Raw genomic sequence first — 18,991 nt, 5'->3', positions numbered from 1 at the left:
TTTACCATACTTCTGTTTAAATGGCACATGTATCATCCTTAACGTAGACCCAACATGAAACTGTTCAATAAAATGAGTTTTTGCACTTCATAAGCTTATTATTGCTGATTTGTCGACTTAATGGTGATAAATGTTATAGTTTGCTTCAACAAATTTATTCAAGAGCTTTGGGCAATATTTTTTCTTAACAAATAAAAAGGGCACAGTCCAATTACTTGCAACTGCAAATTATCCTTAGTTATTTATTGGATGTATGAATCTTAAATATTAATTGCATCCTTCAAGAAATAAGAAAAATATTTATTTACTTGCAAAAGTGAATTTACAAAGACTTCATTTACCTTAGAATTATAAAAATTACTTTACGTATATTACAATGATGAGTATGTGGAGGAGAGGAGTGTATGGATTGCAATCTAAGGGCTATGAGGGAGATGATGATCCAATGGCTAAACTTTTCAATCTATTTTGATTAAGGATCCATGTTATGATTGGTAACATAGTATGATCCATAGATTCGAAACTTAGGGTGGATGGGCCTTAGAAGTGTGACAAAGGCCGCAGGGGCGAGGGGTCGGCAGTTATGTGTTGAGTACATGGATTGCAATCTAAGGGTTGAGGGAGACGTGATCTGATGGCTAAGCTTCTCAATTTGTGTGCTCAAGGATCCATGTTATGATTGGTAGCATAGTAGGATCCACAGATTCCAACCCTAGGGCGGATTGGCCCTGGATGTGTGAAGGAGGCCAAGGAGCGGGGTCTTACACGTGGTCTTCAACACTTCCCTCAAATTGATTGATATAGATCAACAATTCCAAGTTTACATATGATATTATTGAATGTGGGATTGCTGAATTATTTAGTGAATATGTTAGCAAGTTGACTCCTTGTTAGTATATATGGTGAGTGCGTATTAACACACTTACCAGTAACTTTTTAATGACATTACTATCCACCTCCACATGTTTGGTGCACTCGTGTTGTATTGGAATAGGAGCAATATTGATGACAAATTTCTTATCACAGTATATTTTTATTGGCTCTTCCCACCTAATTTATAAGTTTTCTATAATCATTTTGATCTAAAGGAGCTCATATATATCTTAAGCAATTTCCCTTGGTTTAGATTCAGCACTTGTTCTGAAACGATAGATTGTTTCTTACTACTTCATTGTATGAGGTTTCCTAAAAAAACATACAATTTTTTGAAGTGGATATTATGTTCATTGGTGATCTTGCATAGTTTGCGTTAGTATATCCTTCAATTTGTAACATATATTTCTTTTTGTAAAAAATTTATTTTATGCGACTTGATTTAAGCTATTTGAATACTCTATAAGTAACTTAAAGGGAGGCTCCTTGGGTTTGTACATAAATTGACTAATGAGACTTACAATGAATGTTATGTCTGGATGGGTGTGAGATAGATAGATTAGTTTTCCAACTAATCTTTGATATTTTCCCATTTATACATTTGTCCCTTTTTTATGTACGTCCAAGTTTTGACCTTGTTTTATTGGAGTTTCATAAGATTTACAGTCAGTCATTTTTATTTCTTTCAGTATATCCATGATATTTTTGACTGAGAGGAACATTCTTTGCTCTGATCGAGAAACTTTGATAATAAAAAAGTATTTTACTTCACCAGACTTTTTAATCCTAAAAATTTCAATAAGTTTTCTTCTTAAGAGTCTTCTTTTTTTTATTGTCATTACCTGTAACAATTAAATCATTAACATTGATAGTGATGATTGAAAGTTTGCCATCGATAGAATGCTTTATGAAGAGTTTATGATCTCCTTGGCTTTGTTTATATTCAGCCCTAGTCATGGATTTTGTAAATATGCCAAACCATGTTTTGGGGATTGTTAAAGTCCATATAATGCATTCTTTAATTTTCATACATTGTTCTTTAAGGAGCTATCGAATCATGGTGGTTGATCCATATAGGCATCTTCAACATCTCTTCTATACAACAATTACATCAAGCCTTTATTCCACTACATGGGGTATGCTACATGAATCCTTTTATCCATTGTGTCATATTAAGAGTTAAATTCTCATTTAAATCTAATAAAAAAAGGTCGTTTCTAATATTTTCTAACCATGTCTTTTTAGGTCTACCTCTATCTTTCTTAACAACATAAGTCAAATCAATACATCTACTCTCCTAACTAGGTCATCGAAAGTCCGACGCTTTATGTAACCACACCATCTAAGGTGGCTCACTTTAATCTTATCTACGACTGGAGCTACTCCAACCTTTTTACATACATGCTCATTTGGTATTCTGTCTCTAAGAGTAAAGCCACTCATCCACCTAAGCATGCTCATCTCTGCAACACTTAATATTATGCTACTCTTTTAATGACCAACATTCTGCACCATAAAGCATTATAGATCTCACCACCATCTTATAGAATTTTCCCTTAAGTTTGAGGGGTACTTTTCTATCACACAACAAGCCCAATGCATTCCTCCACAGCTCCACTTCAACCATTCAACTTGAATTCTACTAATATTATCCCCATCTATTTCACCATCTCTCTGAACAATAGACTCGAGATATCTAAAACGTGTACTTTTATTAATAACTTGATCGCCCAAAGTCATAATCCCCCCACTATATCTATTACTACTAGAATTACATTCCATGTATTCGATTTTAGATCTACTCAAATGAAAACCATTAGAATCTAAGGTTGACCTATATAATTGAAGTTTTCCTTCAGCTCCCTCTCTAGTCTTTTCAACAAGAAAATATCATCAACAAAAAGCATAGACTAGGGTACATCCTCCTACAAATGTCTAGTAAGAACATCCATGACTAAAGAAAAAAAGTTATGGGCTTAGGGATGATCCTTGATGTAATCTAATTGAGATAGGAAAAATACTTAGTCAAACCACCTTATGTTTGAAGAAGTAATAGCTCATGCATACATATCCTTTATGAATTAAATATAAGCATTATTAACCCATTAATTTTCTAGAACTCTCCATAGAACTTCTCTTCGAACTTTGTCATATGCTTTCTCTAAATCAATAAATATCATATGTAAATATTTCATATTCTCTCTATACTTCTCCATCAAACCTCTCAATAAATGTATAGCTTCCATAATATACCTATCCGGCATGAATCCAAATTGATTTTGAGAAACATTAGTATCACATTGTAACATATGCTCAATAACTCACTCCCATAGTTTTAAAGTATGACATATTAACTTAATGCCTCTATAATTTGCACAATTATGTGCATCAATTTTATTCTTAAAAATAAGAATTAACACACTCATTCTCCACTCATCTGATATCTTTTGTCTTCAAAACAATATTAAAAATTTTCGTAAGATAAAAAATTTGATCTCCTAAGCATTTTCATACCTCTATTGAAATATCATCAAATCCAATAATTTCTCCGCACTTCATTTTCTTTAAAGTTTCTCTAACTTCGGTTTTACTATTGCGCCGATAAAAATAATTTTTTTTTTATTTTCATTCATGATGCTAAGGTCACTAAAGTTAATTATTGAAAAGCTTATCAAAATATCTCATCTATCTTTGTTGAATATCTATCTTCTAATAAAAGCATTTTTTGATCTTCATCTTTAATGCACTTCAAAATGAGTTTTCAACATCTCTATGTTAGAAAATATACTTCGCATTATATTAGTGCATTGGCCATCTAAAATTAACAGCTAGAGAAATTATAATGCCAATTTTACTCATTTTTATAATATGAGCAGCATAATTTTTTGGTAGTCAATTCTATAGGATTAAGTATATTCTTTGGCTTCTAAGCCTATTTTGTGTTGTTCCAGACTACTTTTTGCTCTTTATTTTATAGAAAAAATCTACTTATACTGTACTTTTTTTTTTCTTTTGGTAACTCAACGATTTTTCAAATGTAATTTTTTCCAGGCATTCATCTTTTCTATCCTGATATCTTTCCAATTCTGCTTTTAAGTGTCTAAAGTAGGATTTTTTGTATTATACTGAAATTGGTGATATTTTTAAGAAAGGACTAATATATATTAAAATTTTTTGAAAGGACGTTCATGGGAGATGGTATACAAGTAATGATGAGAGATCATTATCATTTGATAATTGTTCTAATTCTTGAGCTTATTGGAGATTTTAGTTGGGCTTATTCTTTGTTGTATAGACCTAAAGAGTTACTATGCTTGAATTTGTTGGGATGTGTCATAGAGATTTCAAGATGAAAGATGGAGGATTCATTAAATTTATCTTCCAATTAAGGTTCTCCCAATGAAGATGAGTTCGGGAAAAAAAAATTGATCTTTTATCAAGGTGACAACCTTTGAGGTAATTGAGTCTTTTAGTGATAGGATGTCAGGATGATTATAATTGTACTATTTTTTAGTGTGGTAATATATATATATATATATATATATATATATATATATATATCTATTATTAATATATATGTATTATATATTAGTATTATATATTATTACGGTAGTATATGACTGATTAGTGATAGTTGCGAGGTAATATATGACTAAATATATATTGATGAAAACTATAGGGTTGCAGTTTTGTAACTTGGTATATGTTGTGTGGATACTGAGATATATTTAGAGAATTGCCACCCCATGCTTATGGGTAATTTTAGAGGAAGTTATTGTGGGGAAAAAATTGATAAAATGATTAGTAGTTTGTGTATTTAGTTTAAAGTTATATTATAATCTAGATTTGTTACCCTATAAACATAGTGTATGAAAGGCAGGCCATGGACACTGCTTGGGAATTGATGTCTCGGCTTGGTTGGGGCATAGGCACCTCAGTGGGCCAGTGATCCTTATCGCTGATCCATCCTATTTAAATTTTACCATCTTCTGCTCCAAAGTCGAGCCTTGCAGAGCCTATAAAATGGCCTGTTTTACTTACGTTTTTATCTTATTAAAGTGTGACATGTAGGTTCCTTTGGGATGTGCGGCCTTTTTCAGGGTTCTTAATCCAGAGCAACCTAGCACAGGCTGCAGCCTCTGCATGTCTTCAATTGTTGGTTGAGGTTTTTACATTCTCAGAACTGTTAGGACATTAGATGTTAACAATTCATCCACTGACTTTTATGCCTGATCATTCTTCTTCACAAATTTTACATTGAATTGTGCAGATAGGAGATAAGGAGTTTATGGTTGTGTGTTAATTTTGAAAGTTAACTAGGTCTGGCTACGGATGTTTATGGAGTTCTCAATTTTTTTTCTTTGGAGTATTATGTTTGCAGATTCTTTGTCTGCTTGCTTTGTAAGACTGTCACGTTTTGAAGAGTAGTGCGTCTGTGTCAGAGTAATAGAACATTGATTTCCTTGAGTATTAAATGGCACCACCAAACTGGCAAATTTCCGTCGTATCATGTTTTTCCAAAAACTTGCTCTATCAGTGCAATCGTTTTGAGACATGCATGGAGGAGATGTTGCCATAATCGGACCACACAATAGTATAGTGATATTTTTATATACCACACAGAAGAGAGAGGAGAGAGGGAAATCTTATACTTAAGAACTTTATTCAAATTTTCTCCAAACAATACGATCACATATATAGTCTCTTGATTTTATTGATGGAGATGTTACGTTTATGTTGGGTAAGTTCGAGGATCAACCTTCTTAAAGAGCTGACCACACCTATACATAACAGGATGAATGTGAATTTAGAACGTCACATTTATGTTAACACTTACTATTATTTGTGTTTTTTGTGTGGGTTTTTTGTTTTTTTTTCGTATTATTGCGGGTGTCGTAGCTTTACATCTTTTTTTATAATACAGTTAGGATTCTCTTTAACCTCTTATTAGGAGTAGTTCAAATGATTCACTAAAAACTTTACCATATTTAGGTACAGATCTACTGAAGTGGAGGCTGGCAGCCCCCCACCCCATCTACACTCTATTCGTTTTTTCTTCCTTTATCCTCTCAAGCCTTTAAAATTAGATTTCAATTTGGGTTTTATTGGTTTCAAAGTTTTGTTATAAGACAATTGAAGTCTGGTCAGGGTGCTCATAATATTAGTTATGTTGGGATGTGGTTCATGGACTATTAGGTGAGGAATATTTTGCTTAAACTTTTGTGAGTTTTGTTGGGGTGTAACTGCTCAAATTTATTCTGATAACTTTTGTCAAGATGACTGTTGAGATTTGGGAATTTGATAATATATTTGTGTAAAAATGTACAGTCAATTGTATATTATGTAAAGCTCTATAAGAAATAACATCTGGGGGAGTGAGTGTATAGAAATATATATGTTTGAAACGCTTCAGAGGTAGTGTGCATAAGCAGAGCTTGCACATAATGGTTTGTTGCGCTCTTAGTTCATTTTTAGCTAGCTATCAGAGAGGTTGAGAAGATGAGTCTAACACATAATATTAAAATCATAAGAGACTATAGACTGTCTCTATTCATAAAATATAAATTCATCAGTGTTGTGCACTAGGTAGATGGTTGGCTCTTACTACTATGTAGAATGCCCCCTTGCGATTCAGCGTCAATTTGATCCTTGTATGTTTCTGTCGTTTTCTCGCTATTAGTGGTATCTCTCTACAGTTTGCACTCCTTTCTTTTTTTTGGGAAATTTTTAACTAATAGTAGGAACGATATTAGTATTCGAGATAGAGTATATTTTGTACAGAGAAGAGAAGTAGGATAATGTTTAGAGAATATGAGAATTGGTAATAAAATATTTCGTATTGTAGTAATAAGTTGTGAGTGCGGTTCTTAAAAACTTCAAATTAATCTGATTAGTGTTAAAATGACTTCCCACGTGAACATGAGCGATAAAATATTAAAAAGAAAGTGTATAGAAGAATATCCTATGAATAATTAAATGGATATAAACCTAAAATACATTTTAAATATTAAATTTTTCACTATTTATTCACTATAAATGATAATATTCTTTTTAAAGGAGGAGAGCATTTGAGAGCTAATACTATTTATGAGGAAAAGTGCCATTTTTCTTACTTAGTATTTCATATTGAAGTATGACAATTCTTAATAAAATAGTTCACAAGTTTGGAAGGATTATCTTTGATGAGATCAAATAAACATAATAATAAGTATCAGAACTAATTTTACATCAAATATAATGATTCTAAAATTAAGTGTAATGAAAATTAGAAAAAATATCATGTTTTCTATCTCTCAGTATGATAGTGCAAAATTGTGAAATGTAGTTTGAGACTAATCTCTTGTTACCAAGTACTGGAAATTATTTGGCAGTTGTTTAATATGTACATCCACATTCGTGCCGCAGTTTGTGTCCATAATGTGTCTCTATAATAAATAAAAATGAAATAAGCTAGCCCTTAATCATGGTATAGATACTATTGGTATATGGTTAAATAAATAAATTAAAATGCATTAAAGATTCATATCGAATAGGTCATTCTTCCTATTTGATAGGGAAATATATGTTATAATATATTATGATTTTGCTTCACTAAATAGTTGATTTTTTATAATGTGGTTTCTTAGCCTAGGTTGTAAACCATTCATAAAGGTACTGCATGATAAAAGTGTTTATTAGTCATAAAATAAGATGACACATTAATATTTATCATGTTGCATAGAATGCTAAAATATCTCTTATATTATAAGTTGCTAAGTACTTTCTTTCGATACCGATATCATTGTTTGGAGGTAAATAGCTTAATAACCATTGATATCAGGCTGGACAGATACGAAGAGCCACAGATAGGATAGATCTGAACAGTCGGAATGATGAAAGTTTAATTAATGTTGTGTCGAACATACATAACGTATTTCATATAGGTAATGATAGTCTCCTGATTGTCCTATCAGAATATAATAATCCTATGTTAAATGACTTAATGTTGAACATAACATAAATAATTAAGTATAGAAAATATTCATTTCTTAGTAGCCTCTTATACGCATCCAGTAGGAGAGTTATATTAAAATTTGAGACACGCAATGTTATGGGAGAGGCCATACGCTAAGATAGTTGTCATATGAGCTGCGACGTGCCTATTATGTTGCATATGTCATGTATCACAAGATGCTTCATCTGCGGTTCTACTTATATTGGATATCGAAGTTTATTTTTATATTTAATTAGAAGGTCATTTGAGCGCTCTTCACCAACTATTTGATTATATGAAGTATATACCGCTATATTTGAGGCACTCACTCATACGTCTACTGCTGTGTCTATTCGCAATATTATTTATGTAGGAAACCTAATATTTTTTAAGATAATCATATATCAATAAAAGGTGTAAGTGAGTAGGTAGTATATTGTACCACGATGAGGATGTGAAAAATAAAAAAGCTTAAAATTGAACTGTGAAACATTCATTTGAAATATGGGAAATTATCTCATAAAATATGGGTATGAGTAAGGGGTTAGTGAGGTCGAAAGTGTGTAAGATCGATCATTTTTCTCATCTATATAAGATATTTTCTTAAGTAAATTGTTTTTATGGAACATTAGTGAGCTATAGTAAGTCAAGCTCAAATTAGGAAATCTTTGAGATGGGATAATTAATATTAAATATAGAGAGATTCTGAAAGTTAATGAAAATAAACACTTTGACGTACTAATTAAAATCTTGAATGCTTTTTTATGTGATACGGGATATATATGTTGTTTTTTTATTTAATTTTTTTAAATCTAGTATGGAAAGTTCTATGAGAATTGAGTTAGTTTATTGTAAATAATGAATAAGAAGTAATATATAAAAATTGTGTGAATTATATAGAAAAATAAGGAGTGATATCTTTTTATAAGGTATTGATTGTAATTCTCTCGCATATTAATATAAAAGTTTATAGATCCTTCAGCATAACATTTATAGAGTATAATGTGTTGATATGAATATAAATTGTAACAATTCTATAATTTTAACTAACCATACTAATGATAGCTTTGTGTAATGTATGAATATTTAAGATTTGACGCAAAAATTGAGGAGTTCTGATTAGGATGATTTTTGCACTAAAATCGACAATTTTTTGTTTTTATGTCTTTAACATTGATATAGGATATAAACAGAGCCATTGGTTAATATATAATAGATCCCAAATCAGGTAGCATTGTAACAAAATGATCTATTGAGTCCTATTCTTATAGTTCTCACTTTTAACTATTTCTCATATTGTTGTATTTTGAATGGCTCTATAACAGCCTCTATAATCGGCCATTGAGTGATTATATAGCGACCTCGCTCTGATTGTAAATATCGCTCATACCTGGTCGATAATACGCAAACTATAGTTAAAACCAACATTGACATACTTCATTAAGAGGTTCCAATGTGCAGAAACCATTTTGAGAGATTATAAAAATTTAAGTAAACGCCTCAACAAGTCCCTTTTTTGGATTGATGGAGCTTCACCATTATCACAAGGACCTCTTAAACATTCTGCCTTCATGTAACGAAGCTATTCTGAATTATTAGGAAATAAAAAGAAATCAGAGACAAAAAATTACATTATAATTATATACAGTAAAAAAACCTATGAGCATCGAAGTATCCCTAGAGATGCACATACATATTGGACATACCTAACACATAAATCTATACTATGGTTTTAAGCTAGTTCCTAAACTACTAAAATGATACATTATTAAATAATCTCTATAAACTTTACTCGAATGCCTTAGCAATACCAAGATTAGAAGATTTTCCACTCGCAAATATACAGGATTTGTGAGAAAATTATCTCCAAAGCACACTCACAAGTTGTCCGAGTCTCATAATCATAAGAGGCCCAACATCAACTCTCGAGAGAGCTTTATATTCGGTAAGAAAAAAAGAATTTACAACTAATACCTGTCATAGAACTATAGAGCCGAGCAGTCTCGAGCGCCAAGAGTCTCACAACAATTGGCTATCATGTTCAACATAAGTCCAAATATTAAGATATTAAAAAAATAGTAGAATACGGCGACAACCGCCCTCTGACCAAAATCATCCAATTTAAATGCCACGTAAGATACACCTAAATGCCAACCTTCCTAACGTAACAACTGAGACTTGCCTCAGCGAGCGAACTCTCCTAAAGCAATTACTACACGTTCAACACTAATATTCTTCTAGTAAGAGCCTGCTTCAGAAATCAAACGGGACGTGTAATGATAAGGGAATCTGTACTACTTCGCAAACACCACTACTAACTAATAAAAGCACAATGTCGATGATCATACAAACTAAAGGCCAACACCCAGGAGAAAGACCATATCATTATTATGAAGAGATAAACAATTTAGAGTACATATTCACAATCGAAATCCATTTGAAAGAGACTAGACTGCGAGAATAAGGACCATAAGGCAAGATTGAAGGAAATTAGAGCTAGTAAAAAATGGAAGATTATCACTGAGGTAAGTCTCCCAGTGGATGCTTATTGACAGATATAGGAATAGTGTAAACGAAGAAACGTGAGACGTGTCCTCCTTCTATTCTCAAAGAGACATTAAACATAGAGAAAGCAATAATTTGAAGATATGTAGATGCCAATGAAACAATAACTTGAACAATGTCCATTTCAAATTACTAACATCGCGTCCAAATGCATTAATATAAAATAAATTGAATAAAGTTGGACAACTGGTCCAGTGCACACAATGATAGAAGAGGTGATGAAGCCTCAACAGCGCAACCAAGGGCCATTAACCGAGACGTACACACCCAAGAAATCTTAGAGAGCATGTCCTACATTATCATAGAGCTAATGAGTATTTAAGAGTCAAAGCAGGCATCATTAAAGGGTAGCCATGTATTTTCAATTCTATGGGAGTGGCAATTCTGAAAAATCCCGGATCATCTTCGAGCGCACAGCACATAAGCGCTTAAGGGATGAGAATGAAAGGAAATAGATATCGAGGTTCAATGGATATTGAGTGAGATATGCGTAAAATGGCGAGTCGAGAGTAGCAAAAATTATCCCGCAATACATCTTTCAGTTATTCACGATCGGCCCCTCCAATAAAGGAAGTAAAAACTAACTCCCCGAAAATGCCAGGAATTCCAGAGCAGAATGCAACCCATCATGAAAAACACCCTCGAGTCATACAAAGTTCAATAATTTTGAATACTAGTTACGATAAGCAGAGAGGTAATCGCCACCGAGTAGTGATAAAAAAATCCATAGAAGACATCATGATGACAATCCCTAGAAGCCATCTCGATATCCCTTGAGGAGCTCAAACACTGCAGAGTAAAGAAGCAGCAGACAAATTGCACCACGCGTAAATAGGGAAAGCACCAACCCATTAATGAGATAGACCCACAAACTATCACTTGATTAAGCCCATTATACCCTCACACAGCGAAATATAAAAGATGCCTATTAATAATAACTCCGATGGATATCAAACAAATACCTATCGCAAAAGATTCTCTTACACGCAGCGATAGGACATATTGGTTTACAAACTACATGGTTCCCTGAGGAAGAGATCACATATGAGCAAGTTTTCGCAGAGGAAGATCAAAATAGTGTCGTATAATACACTAGCGAAGATATAATATTGGGATTAATCATCGAGCTTCCGACGGATCTATAGTACACTAAGTAACTACTGGCTTTTTTTACGCAGGGCATTGTCCTGGTGACTATATACTCAATGTACCCCGAGCCTAGCTATTAAATATCGTGTGGTATAATGGGTCTCAGTCCACATTATCAGATCGTAGACCATTTCCGGTAATTCATTGGGCAGTTGTAATTCCTTTCATATGTAAGCCCATAGTATACCTACGAATTTGCTTCGCCGCTCGGCAGTTGAGACGCTAAAAATTGTAGGCGAGAATATGTACCCGAGTGGGTAATAATGATTGCTGGATACCATTACCTAAAAATATGAATATTATCGTCACTCTCAAAAATGTATAGAAATGGGAGCTTCCATGCGTGCTTAATATGTCAGAAAATCCATTGTAAGGGAAAATTATAAAGTGCGGTCGAATTGTGTCCAAACAATCGTGGGCCCGTATCAGGTTTTAACTTATTTCTTAGCTAATTAACCAGCGAATTCTTCATATTGATAGTGCATCTGCGTGAGCCACCATAAATCTATGTCATCCGCTCGTAAGGAAGAGAGGAGACGAACTTTTTTCAACTCCTTGTGAATTCAAGCGAGAACAGCTCATGACTTTAATAATACTAAAGTCAGACGACTTCAGTGCAGACATGAGAAAACGTTTGCGTAGAGTTTGGATTTGCTCTTTAGCTGTTTTTTGTTCTGTGTGGCCTCTACATTGCAATATGTCAATTTATAGGAAAGAGTTCATCAAATAAGTTTCTTCAATTTCATATGATTTCCTTATAAGTTCTCAACTTTTTTTCATATGATTGATAATTAGTGTTGCACCAAACTTGAAGTTTTATACATTTGATATAGGCAGATTGGAAGGTAGCTTGACTAGACTCGCTGAAAGTAACCTCGATTTCTAACACCGTATGGTTGGTTGCTTAGTATAATGTGTTGCGCTTATCCCTACAACTGCTCTTTTGTTGCGAATTTTGCCAAATATAGACGTTTGCCCACTCATTCGTTGCAGTTTGGTCACACAATAGTGAGCATAAAAAATATTTCACGCATCATAGATATTTTATTGTGTTTATATCTTAGTTATTGCTTTTCATTAGAAGCATTGCAAGAGGATGATAGATTCCTGGTGTATTGCTTTTTGTCTGAATAGAATTATCCTCGCATAGTGTAAGATTACGACTAGATGATGAGACTAGCGATGGAGTACTGACCTATTGAGGGGATTGTGGACTTTGGCAGAGCAAGGTCTCATTTCAATAAGATGTCAAACATCATAATTTGAGATCTAATTTAATTCATAGTTGTTTCTTATGTAGATGATATGACGCCAAGTATGGAAATGAATTTGAGTACACTTAAATTGATATGTCATCTAAATATTACCGACAATAATATACATACTGACAAGTGTTATGGATATGCTAAGTCTCGCAAATATAGGAACATGATACAATAGAACTAGAGAGAAAAATTAATATAAATAAATATATTGAAGTAAATATGTGTCGTAAGTCAATCACTCATCGATAGAACATAGAGAATAGAATGAACATCTGTGAATAATGTAGGAGATGACCTGAGTATAATTTTAGTTAGAGTCCTTTGTATATCTTTGGTTCACAAACTAACAAGTGATCGGAAGTGAAGATGATAGTGAAGGAAGAAGAGAAAAGATCAATAAAATATTATATCTGAGAACAGTGCTACTATTTGTAGGTTTCTGCAGATAGGGAATGAGTATTTGCTATTCTGAGTGTGGAAGTCAGGAGAGAGAATATCTATATCTTCAACCTCATAGATTTATTATTGTTCCAACTTATTGTTTCTATTCTTCTTGAGTAGCATTAAGCTAAAATTATCCGAAATTCGCACTTGCCGATATTAATAATGTTATGTATTGTGGAATGAGAAAGTTACTACAGGTGTTATTTGTCTAAATCGCACGTATCCTAAGTGTAATGAGAAATTATTCCCTATATTGGAGATCCGGGGTACAATAAGTAATCTCCGAGATTTGGAATGGCAAGTAGTATGCAATTATGATGAATAATTTTTGCCATTTTCCTGAAGTATTTGCCAAATCGCAACAAGAGCATTTAAAGCGCAACATATGTCCAACTAATTGAATTTTGTTGCTTCTTGCTTATATCATTGTGCAATAATCAACAAAAGGGCATTCATTTATGAAGTATTTGATTGCCTTTTTATTGAATTTGCAAAAGCATCACAAAAAAGCAGCTAAGAGCAACAAATTCAAACGTTTCGCTGCATTTCTCAATGCGTCTGTATAGATAATTTCTCCTATTGTCACAAGAGTGATAAAAAGTCATCTCTCTCTCTTAGCACTCTATGATGGTCGGTCGCCAATCAGTCCATAAAGTGATCCTCTCGTGCTGAAGAAAACTTAACAGAAACCATGGTGGGATTCACCCATATATTCCGGCTCGAATTAGGGGTGTCAATTTTGACACGATCCGGATACTCGCAACTCGGAAAATATCGGGTTAGGTCAACCCAGCGAATGGGTCTAGGTTTTGGTTCGACTAAATCAACCCGTTTTATTAAACCGGTCGAGTTCTGGGTTTTACGGGGCAGGTATACCGAATTGACCGAAAACTTGTTTTGACCGCGAAACCTTAGATTTTCGACCCGTTTTTTCCTGCGAGAAGTCGTTAAGATTTGACCAAGTTTTATCTCGAAAGAGCTAACATTTTGTGGTCAGCTGTTGATTTGTGGTTGTTGTATTTTTGTTATTGTTGTTTTTTGTCGGGTCGTATTCGTCGTCCGGGTCGGTTGACGCCGGGACCCGAATCGGGTCGTGTTCGGTTCCGAAGACTGAGCCCGTTTTTAAAAGACGCGTCCGGGTTCGAGTTGACGCCGAATAGTTGTTCAGTATTTCAGTTCGCGGTTCCGCTCGTGCGATCCCAAGCCTCGATTGACTCTGAAGTTGACCTCCTAAGACTAGGCCGAATGACGCCGTAGATTTCATGCACTCCAGAAACAGAAGGGCCAGCGTTCATCAATAATACTACCATAAGTAAATAAAGCATTTAGAGTCTGTCCTTGAGCTGGAGAGCGTCATGTGTTTGTTTTTGGTTGTGAATCTTTGACGTAGAAGAAGAGTAGAAGAAGGTTCGTATTACTATTTGGAGAAGAAGCCCGCCCTAGCTTCCTGTACATCCACATACAGGAAACTCCTTTTTTTCAGCTTCCTGCATAGGCCAGTGTTGTTTTCGGCTTCTGATGCCTGTCCAAAGGAGGCTACACCAAGTACATGTTAATCTTCAAAAGAAGGCTTCTGGTGGCCTTTGTGTGTATATGATCTTCACTTTGGTTGTTCCTGTTGGAACTTAGGCTTAGTGCTTTCGTCCTCTTGTGTTGTATTCTTGAAGCAAGGGCTGCTACTAGAAGGATGGACGGTCGGTGCAGCAGCTGTCGAGTGAGGATTGTTTCGCGATTAAGTGGGAGTGTTGTTTCGAGGGGTGGGTGGTTCTCGCCTGTATATTTGCTGAACTGGTGCGATATGTGGGTGTTGCGAGCGTCTGGCTGCGGTGATGGTCTTTAGCGACCGTCTCAGGTAGATCCTGTAGACGCCTTCCTGCTTGCATTTTCATAAGTAGGTGTCTAAAATGGTGAGACTGATGTGCATTGGATTAAGTTGATTGATTAATATGAAGGTTGAAATTTTGAAAGAGTTAAGTTTTGGATGGTAATGATGATAGTCCTCCAAACAAATGTTTGATTAAGTATTTAAGGTCTTGTTAATGTGTGAACCACTATCATTAAGAGTAGAAAAGAAATGAGTCAAATGGTTCATTGACTCTTTATGAAAGGGTCAATGTTTAATAAGTGCGTATGTTCGGTGTGTTTGAGCGTTTTTCATGTCGTGAGCGAGGCGTAAACCTCAAGTGGCGTGTTTTTTGTAGGCGTAATGTCGTTAGAAGATGCGAAAGATTGTAGTAACAATAAAATGATAAATTTTTTATATTACTGATCGTAAGTTGAATATTAACTAAAAAGGCATAAGATTATTGAGTTGAATATCAAATATCTCAATACTAAGACAACATGAATATGGTCTCAATCAACTTAAAATTCTACTTCTTTCCAAAATCCAAGTATTCTTTCATTAACATATAATTCAAATTTCCAAAAAAAATAAAAACAATGACATATCACATAGAGACTCATAAGTCTCAGCACTGACATCATAAGGGGTTCTTCATTTGAATCCATTAATTATGATGGAGCTGGCTCTCTCCCCTTCCTCATCTCCTATATGAGTCCATATGTCGGGCATTGTACTTCAAAATTTATGTAGTTTTAATATATATGCGTGAGGCGAGACGGCCTCAAAGCGGGCCTATCAAAGCTGAGGCGCAAGCCTCAAAAAAAAACTCGAGGCGTAAGCATCGAGGTGTTTTTTACTGGTATATTGCCGCAAAAGGCGGGCTCTCAGGCAGCCTATATTGCGCAATTTAAACCATGTGAAAGGTTAAAATGATTCTTAATTATTAAAAGATTATTTTGATATCTCAGCTCTTTAAAAAGGAATAAGAGATAATCTCATCCTGGGACTACTTCGATTCCTTTTTAAGACTTGAGGGACCAAATGATCTTTTAATATTTAATTGGAGATTTTTATCATGAATAAGAGTTAATGGACTATTTGTCATTTTCCCTTCTGATGTATATAGCAATAAATATTAAACATAATATTAAAAAGAAGATGGATTATATATATTATATATATATTATTTGGGGCTTAGAACTGATGTATAAATGCCCCTAAAACAGCCTGAAAAGTATTTAAACTTTGGCTTCATTGAAAATGATTTTTACTGTTCTTAAAGTAGCTTTGGAGTAAAAAAATTAAAATTTTTTAGTACTAAAAAATTATTTAAGAAGCAGTAAAAGCCATCCCAAATGCAAGCCTTAGGTCTCCTATATAATTAATTTTGTAGTCCAATAGTGAAGTGTTCGACTCTATTAGCTCTTTCAAGCCTACAAACGCTAGATGTTCACACGCCAGCTTACAAATCATATTTATTACAACAAAAATACCCTTGGTCAAAACTACTTTCTCCTCAAGTAAAACACAAAGAGAGGGGCAATGAGAGGAAATACTGAGCAGACAGGAGAGAAATGGGGAGTAGGGTTGGCCAGCAAATTATATATGGTCGTATCATTCGATGGCTTCAGCTCAATTTTTAGCAAAAAATGCGCCGAAAACCAACTTAAATTTTTGTTTATACTTGTATTTCAGAATTTCAATTCAATCTCACAGTTTTTTGAAAAGGTTTCTGAATAAATTATGGAGTGTTCACCAAAACTCACAAAGTTAAGCAAAATTCGCTCTATGTCTTGACAATCATCTAATATATTTTATTACAAAAGAGGCCTACCAGACTTCAAATTGTTATAACATAAACTTTGTAACCAAAAACCAAATTGAAATCTAATTTTAAAGGCTTGGAAGGTTAGAAGGAAAGCGAATAGAGTTAGGATGGGGTGGGGGGCTGCCAGCTTTCCACTTCAGTAGATCTGTATCTAAATATGGGTTAAGTTTTTGTAGTGAATCATTGATGGAACTATCCTAAATAAGGAGGTTAAGAGATCCTAACTGGTATTTAAAAAAAAGATGTAAGCCTACGACCGCAATAAGTAGAAAAAAAAAAAAAAAAACAAAATATAGTGATAGTGTTTCTAACAATAAATTGACGTTCTAAATTTCAATTGTTTATGTTAGGTGTTGGTCCGTTTTAGGGATAGGTTGATCCTGCGATTCCACAATAACGTAAATCTCTATAAATATGAGACTATAATTGTGATGTATTGTTTGGGAAAATTTTGGAATAAAGTTGTTAAGTTAGATTTTCCCTCTCTCTCTCTTCTTTGTGTGTGTATATATTATATATATAAGTATGTGTGGTGTGGATATGCACATCCATCATGCATGTTCATAAATGATTGCACTGAGTAGAGCTCAGTTTGGAAGAAAAATGAGTAGCGAGGAACATTTGCGATTTTGGCTGTGCCCATTTTAAGTACTCAAGAAATCAATTCCTATTCCTTGACAGCAGAGATACCTTCAAAACGTGAAGGTCTTTACAAAGCAAGATACACAGAATCTGCAATATATTATCCAAGAAAATAAAATTAGAGAACTCGCGATAAACACTGTAGCAGCCTAGTTAATTTCTAAAATTAATCACAAAACTTAAATGCCATTATTCCTATCTGCACAATTCAAATGTGAAATTTGTGAAGAAGATGATTCAGGCATAAAGTCAGTGATGATGTTAAATCTAAATGTCTAAGTGAGAATGTAAAAACCTCAACAAAATTGAAGACTGAGGCTCATGTGATGGTTGTTGGATTAAGATGAAAAGGGATTTCAAGGAATCTCAAGTGACATTTATAAAGAATAAACGTAAAAGTGAAAAGGCAAATTTTTAGGCTTTCAAGGGCTCGACTTTGGAGCAGAAGATGGTAAAAATTAAGACATAGGATGATCAGGATAAGTGTTTGGGCCATGAGGTGTATGCCCCACAGAGCCGAGACATCATCCAAGTGTACGGCATGGCTTTGCCTTTTACACTATGTTTATAGGGTAACAAATCTATTTATTAACTTTAATATAAATTACACAACTAGCTAATTTTATCACAATTTTTTCCCCACAAATAACTTCCTCTAAAAAATTACCTCCATAAGCATTGAGTGCATTCTTTATATTATATCCAACAAATTAATACCAAGTTAAAACTGAAGCCCATAGTTCCATAATATATATTTATCATATATTATCATTATATATATATATAGTTTAGATTTAATAATTGAACTAACAATTAAATATTTAGTATATAATCACTTAAAAAATAGTACAATTAAATCATCCTGACAGTGCCTATCATCATAAAAGACTTCAATTACCTCAAAGGTTGTCACCCTTGATAAAAGAATAATTGTTTTTTTTCCCGCGAATCATCTTCATTGGGAGAAACTTAATGGAAGATAAATTTAATGAATCTCACATCTTTCATCTTGAAATACTCTTATGACACATCAGACAAATTCAAGCATAGTCAACATCTTTAGGTTCTATACAACAAAAGAATAAGCCCACTAAATCTCCATATAAGCTCAAGACTTAGAAACAATTATCAAATGATAATGATCTCATCATATTACTTGTTAAACCATCTCCCATGAAGCGTCTTTTCAAAAAATTTTTAATATATATTAGTCCTTTCTTAAAATATTCACCAATTTTCAGTATAATACAAAAAAGTCCCTACTTTAGACACTTAAAAGCAGAATTGGGAAAGATATCAGGATAGAAAAGATGATATGCCTGGAAAAAATTACATATTGAAAAATCGTTGAGTTACCAAAAGAAAAAAAAAAGGTATCAGTAATAAGTAGATTTTTTCTATAAAAT

The sequence above is a fragment of the Dendrobium catenatum genome, unplaced genomic scaffold (genome assembly GCF_001605985.2).
Source record: "Dendrobium catenatum unplaced genomic scaffold, ASM160598v2 fragScaff_scaffold_849, whole genome shotgun sequence".
Classification (NCBI taxonomy): Eukaryota; Viridiplantae; Streptophyta; class Magnoliopsida; order Asparagales; family Orchidaceae; genus Dendrobium; species Dendrobium catenatum.
The sequence above is the reverse complement of the archived record's forward strand: the minus strand, read 5'-3'. Positions refer to the sequence as shown.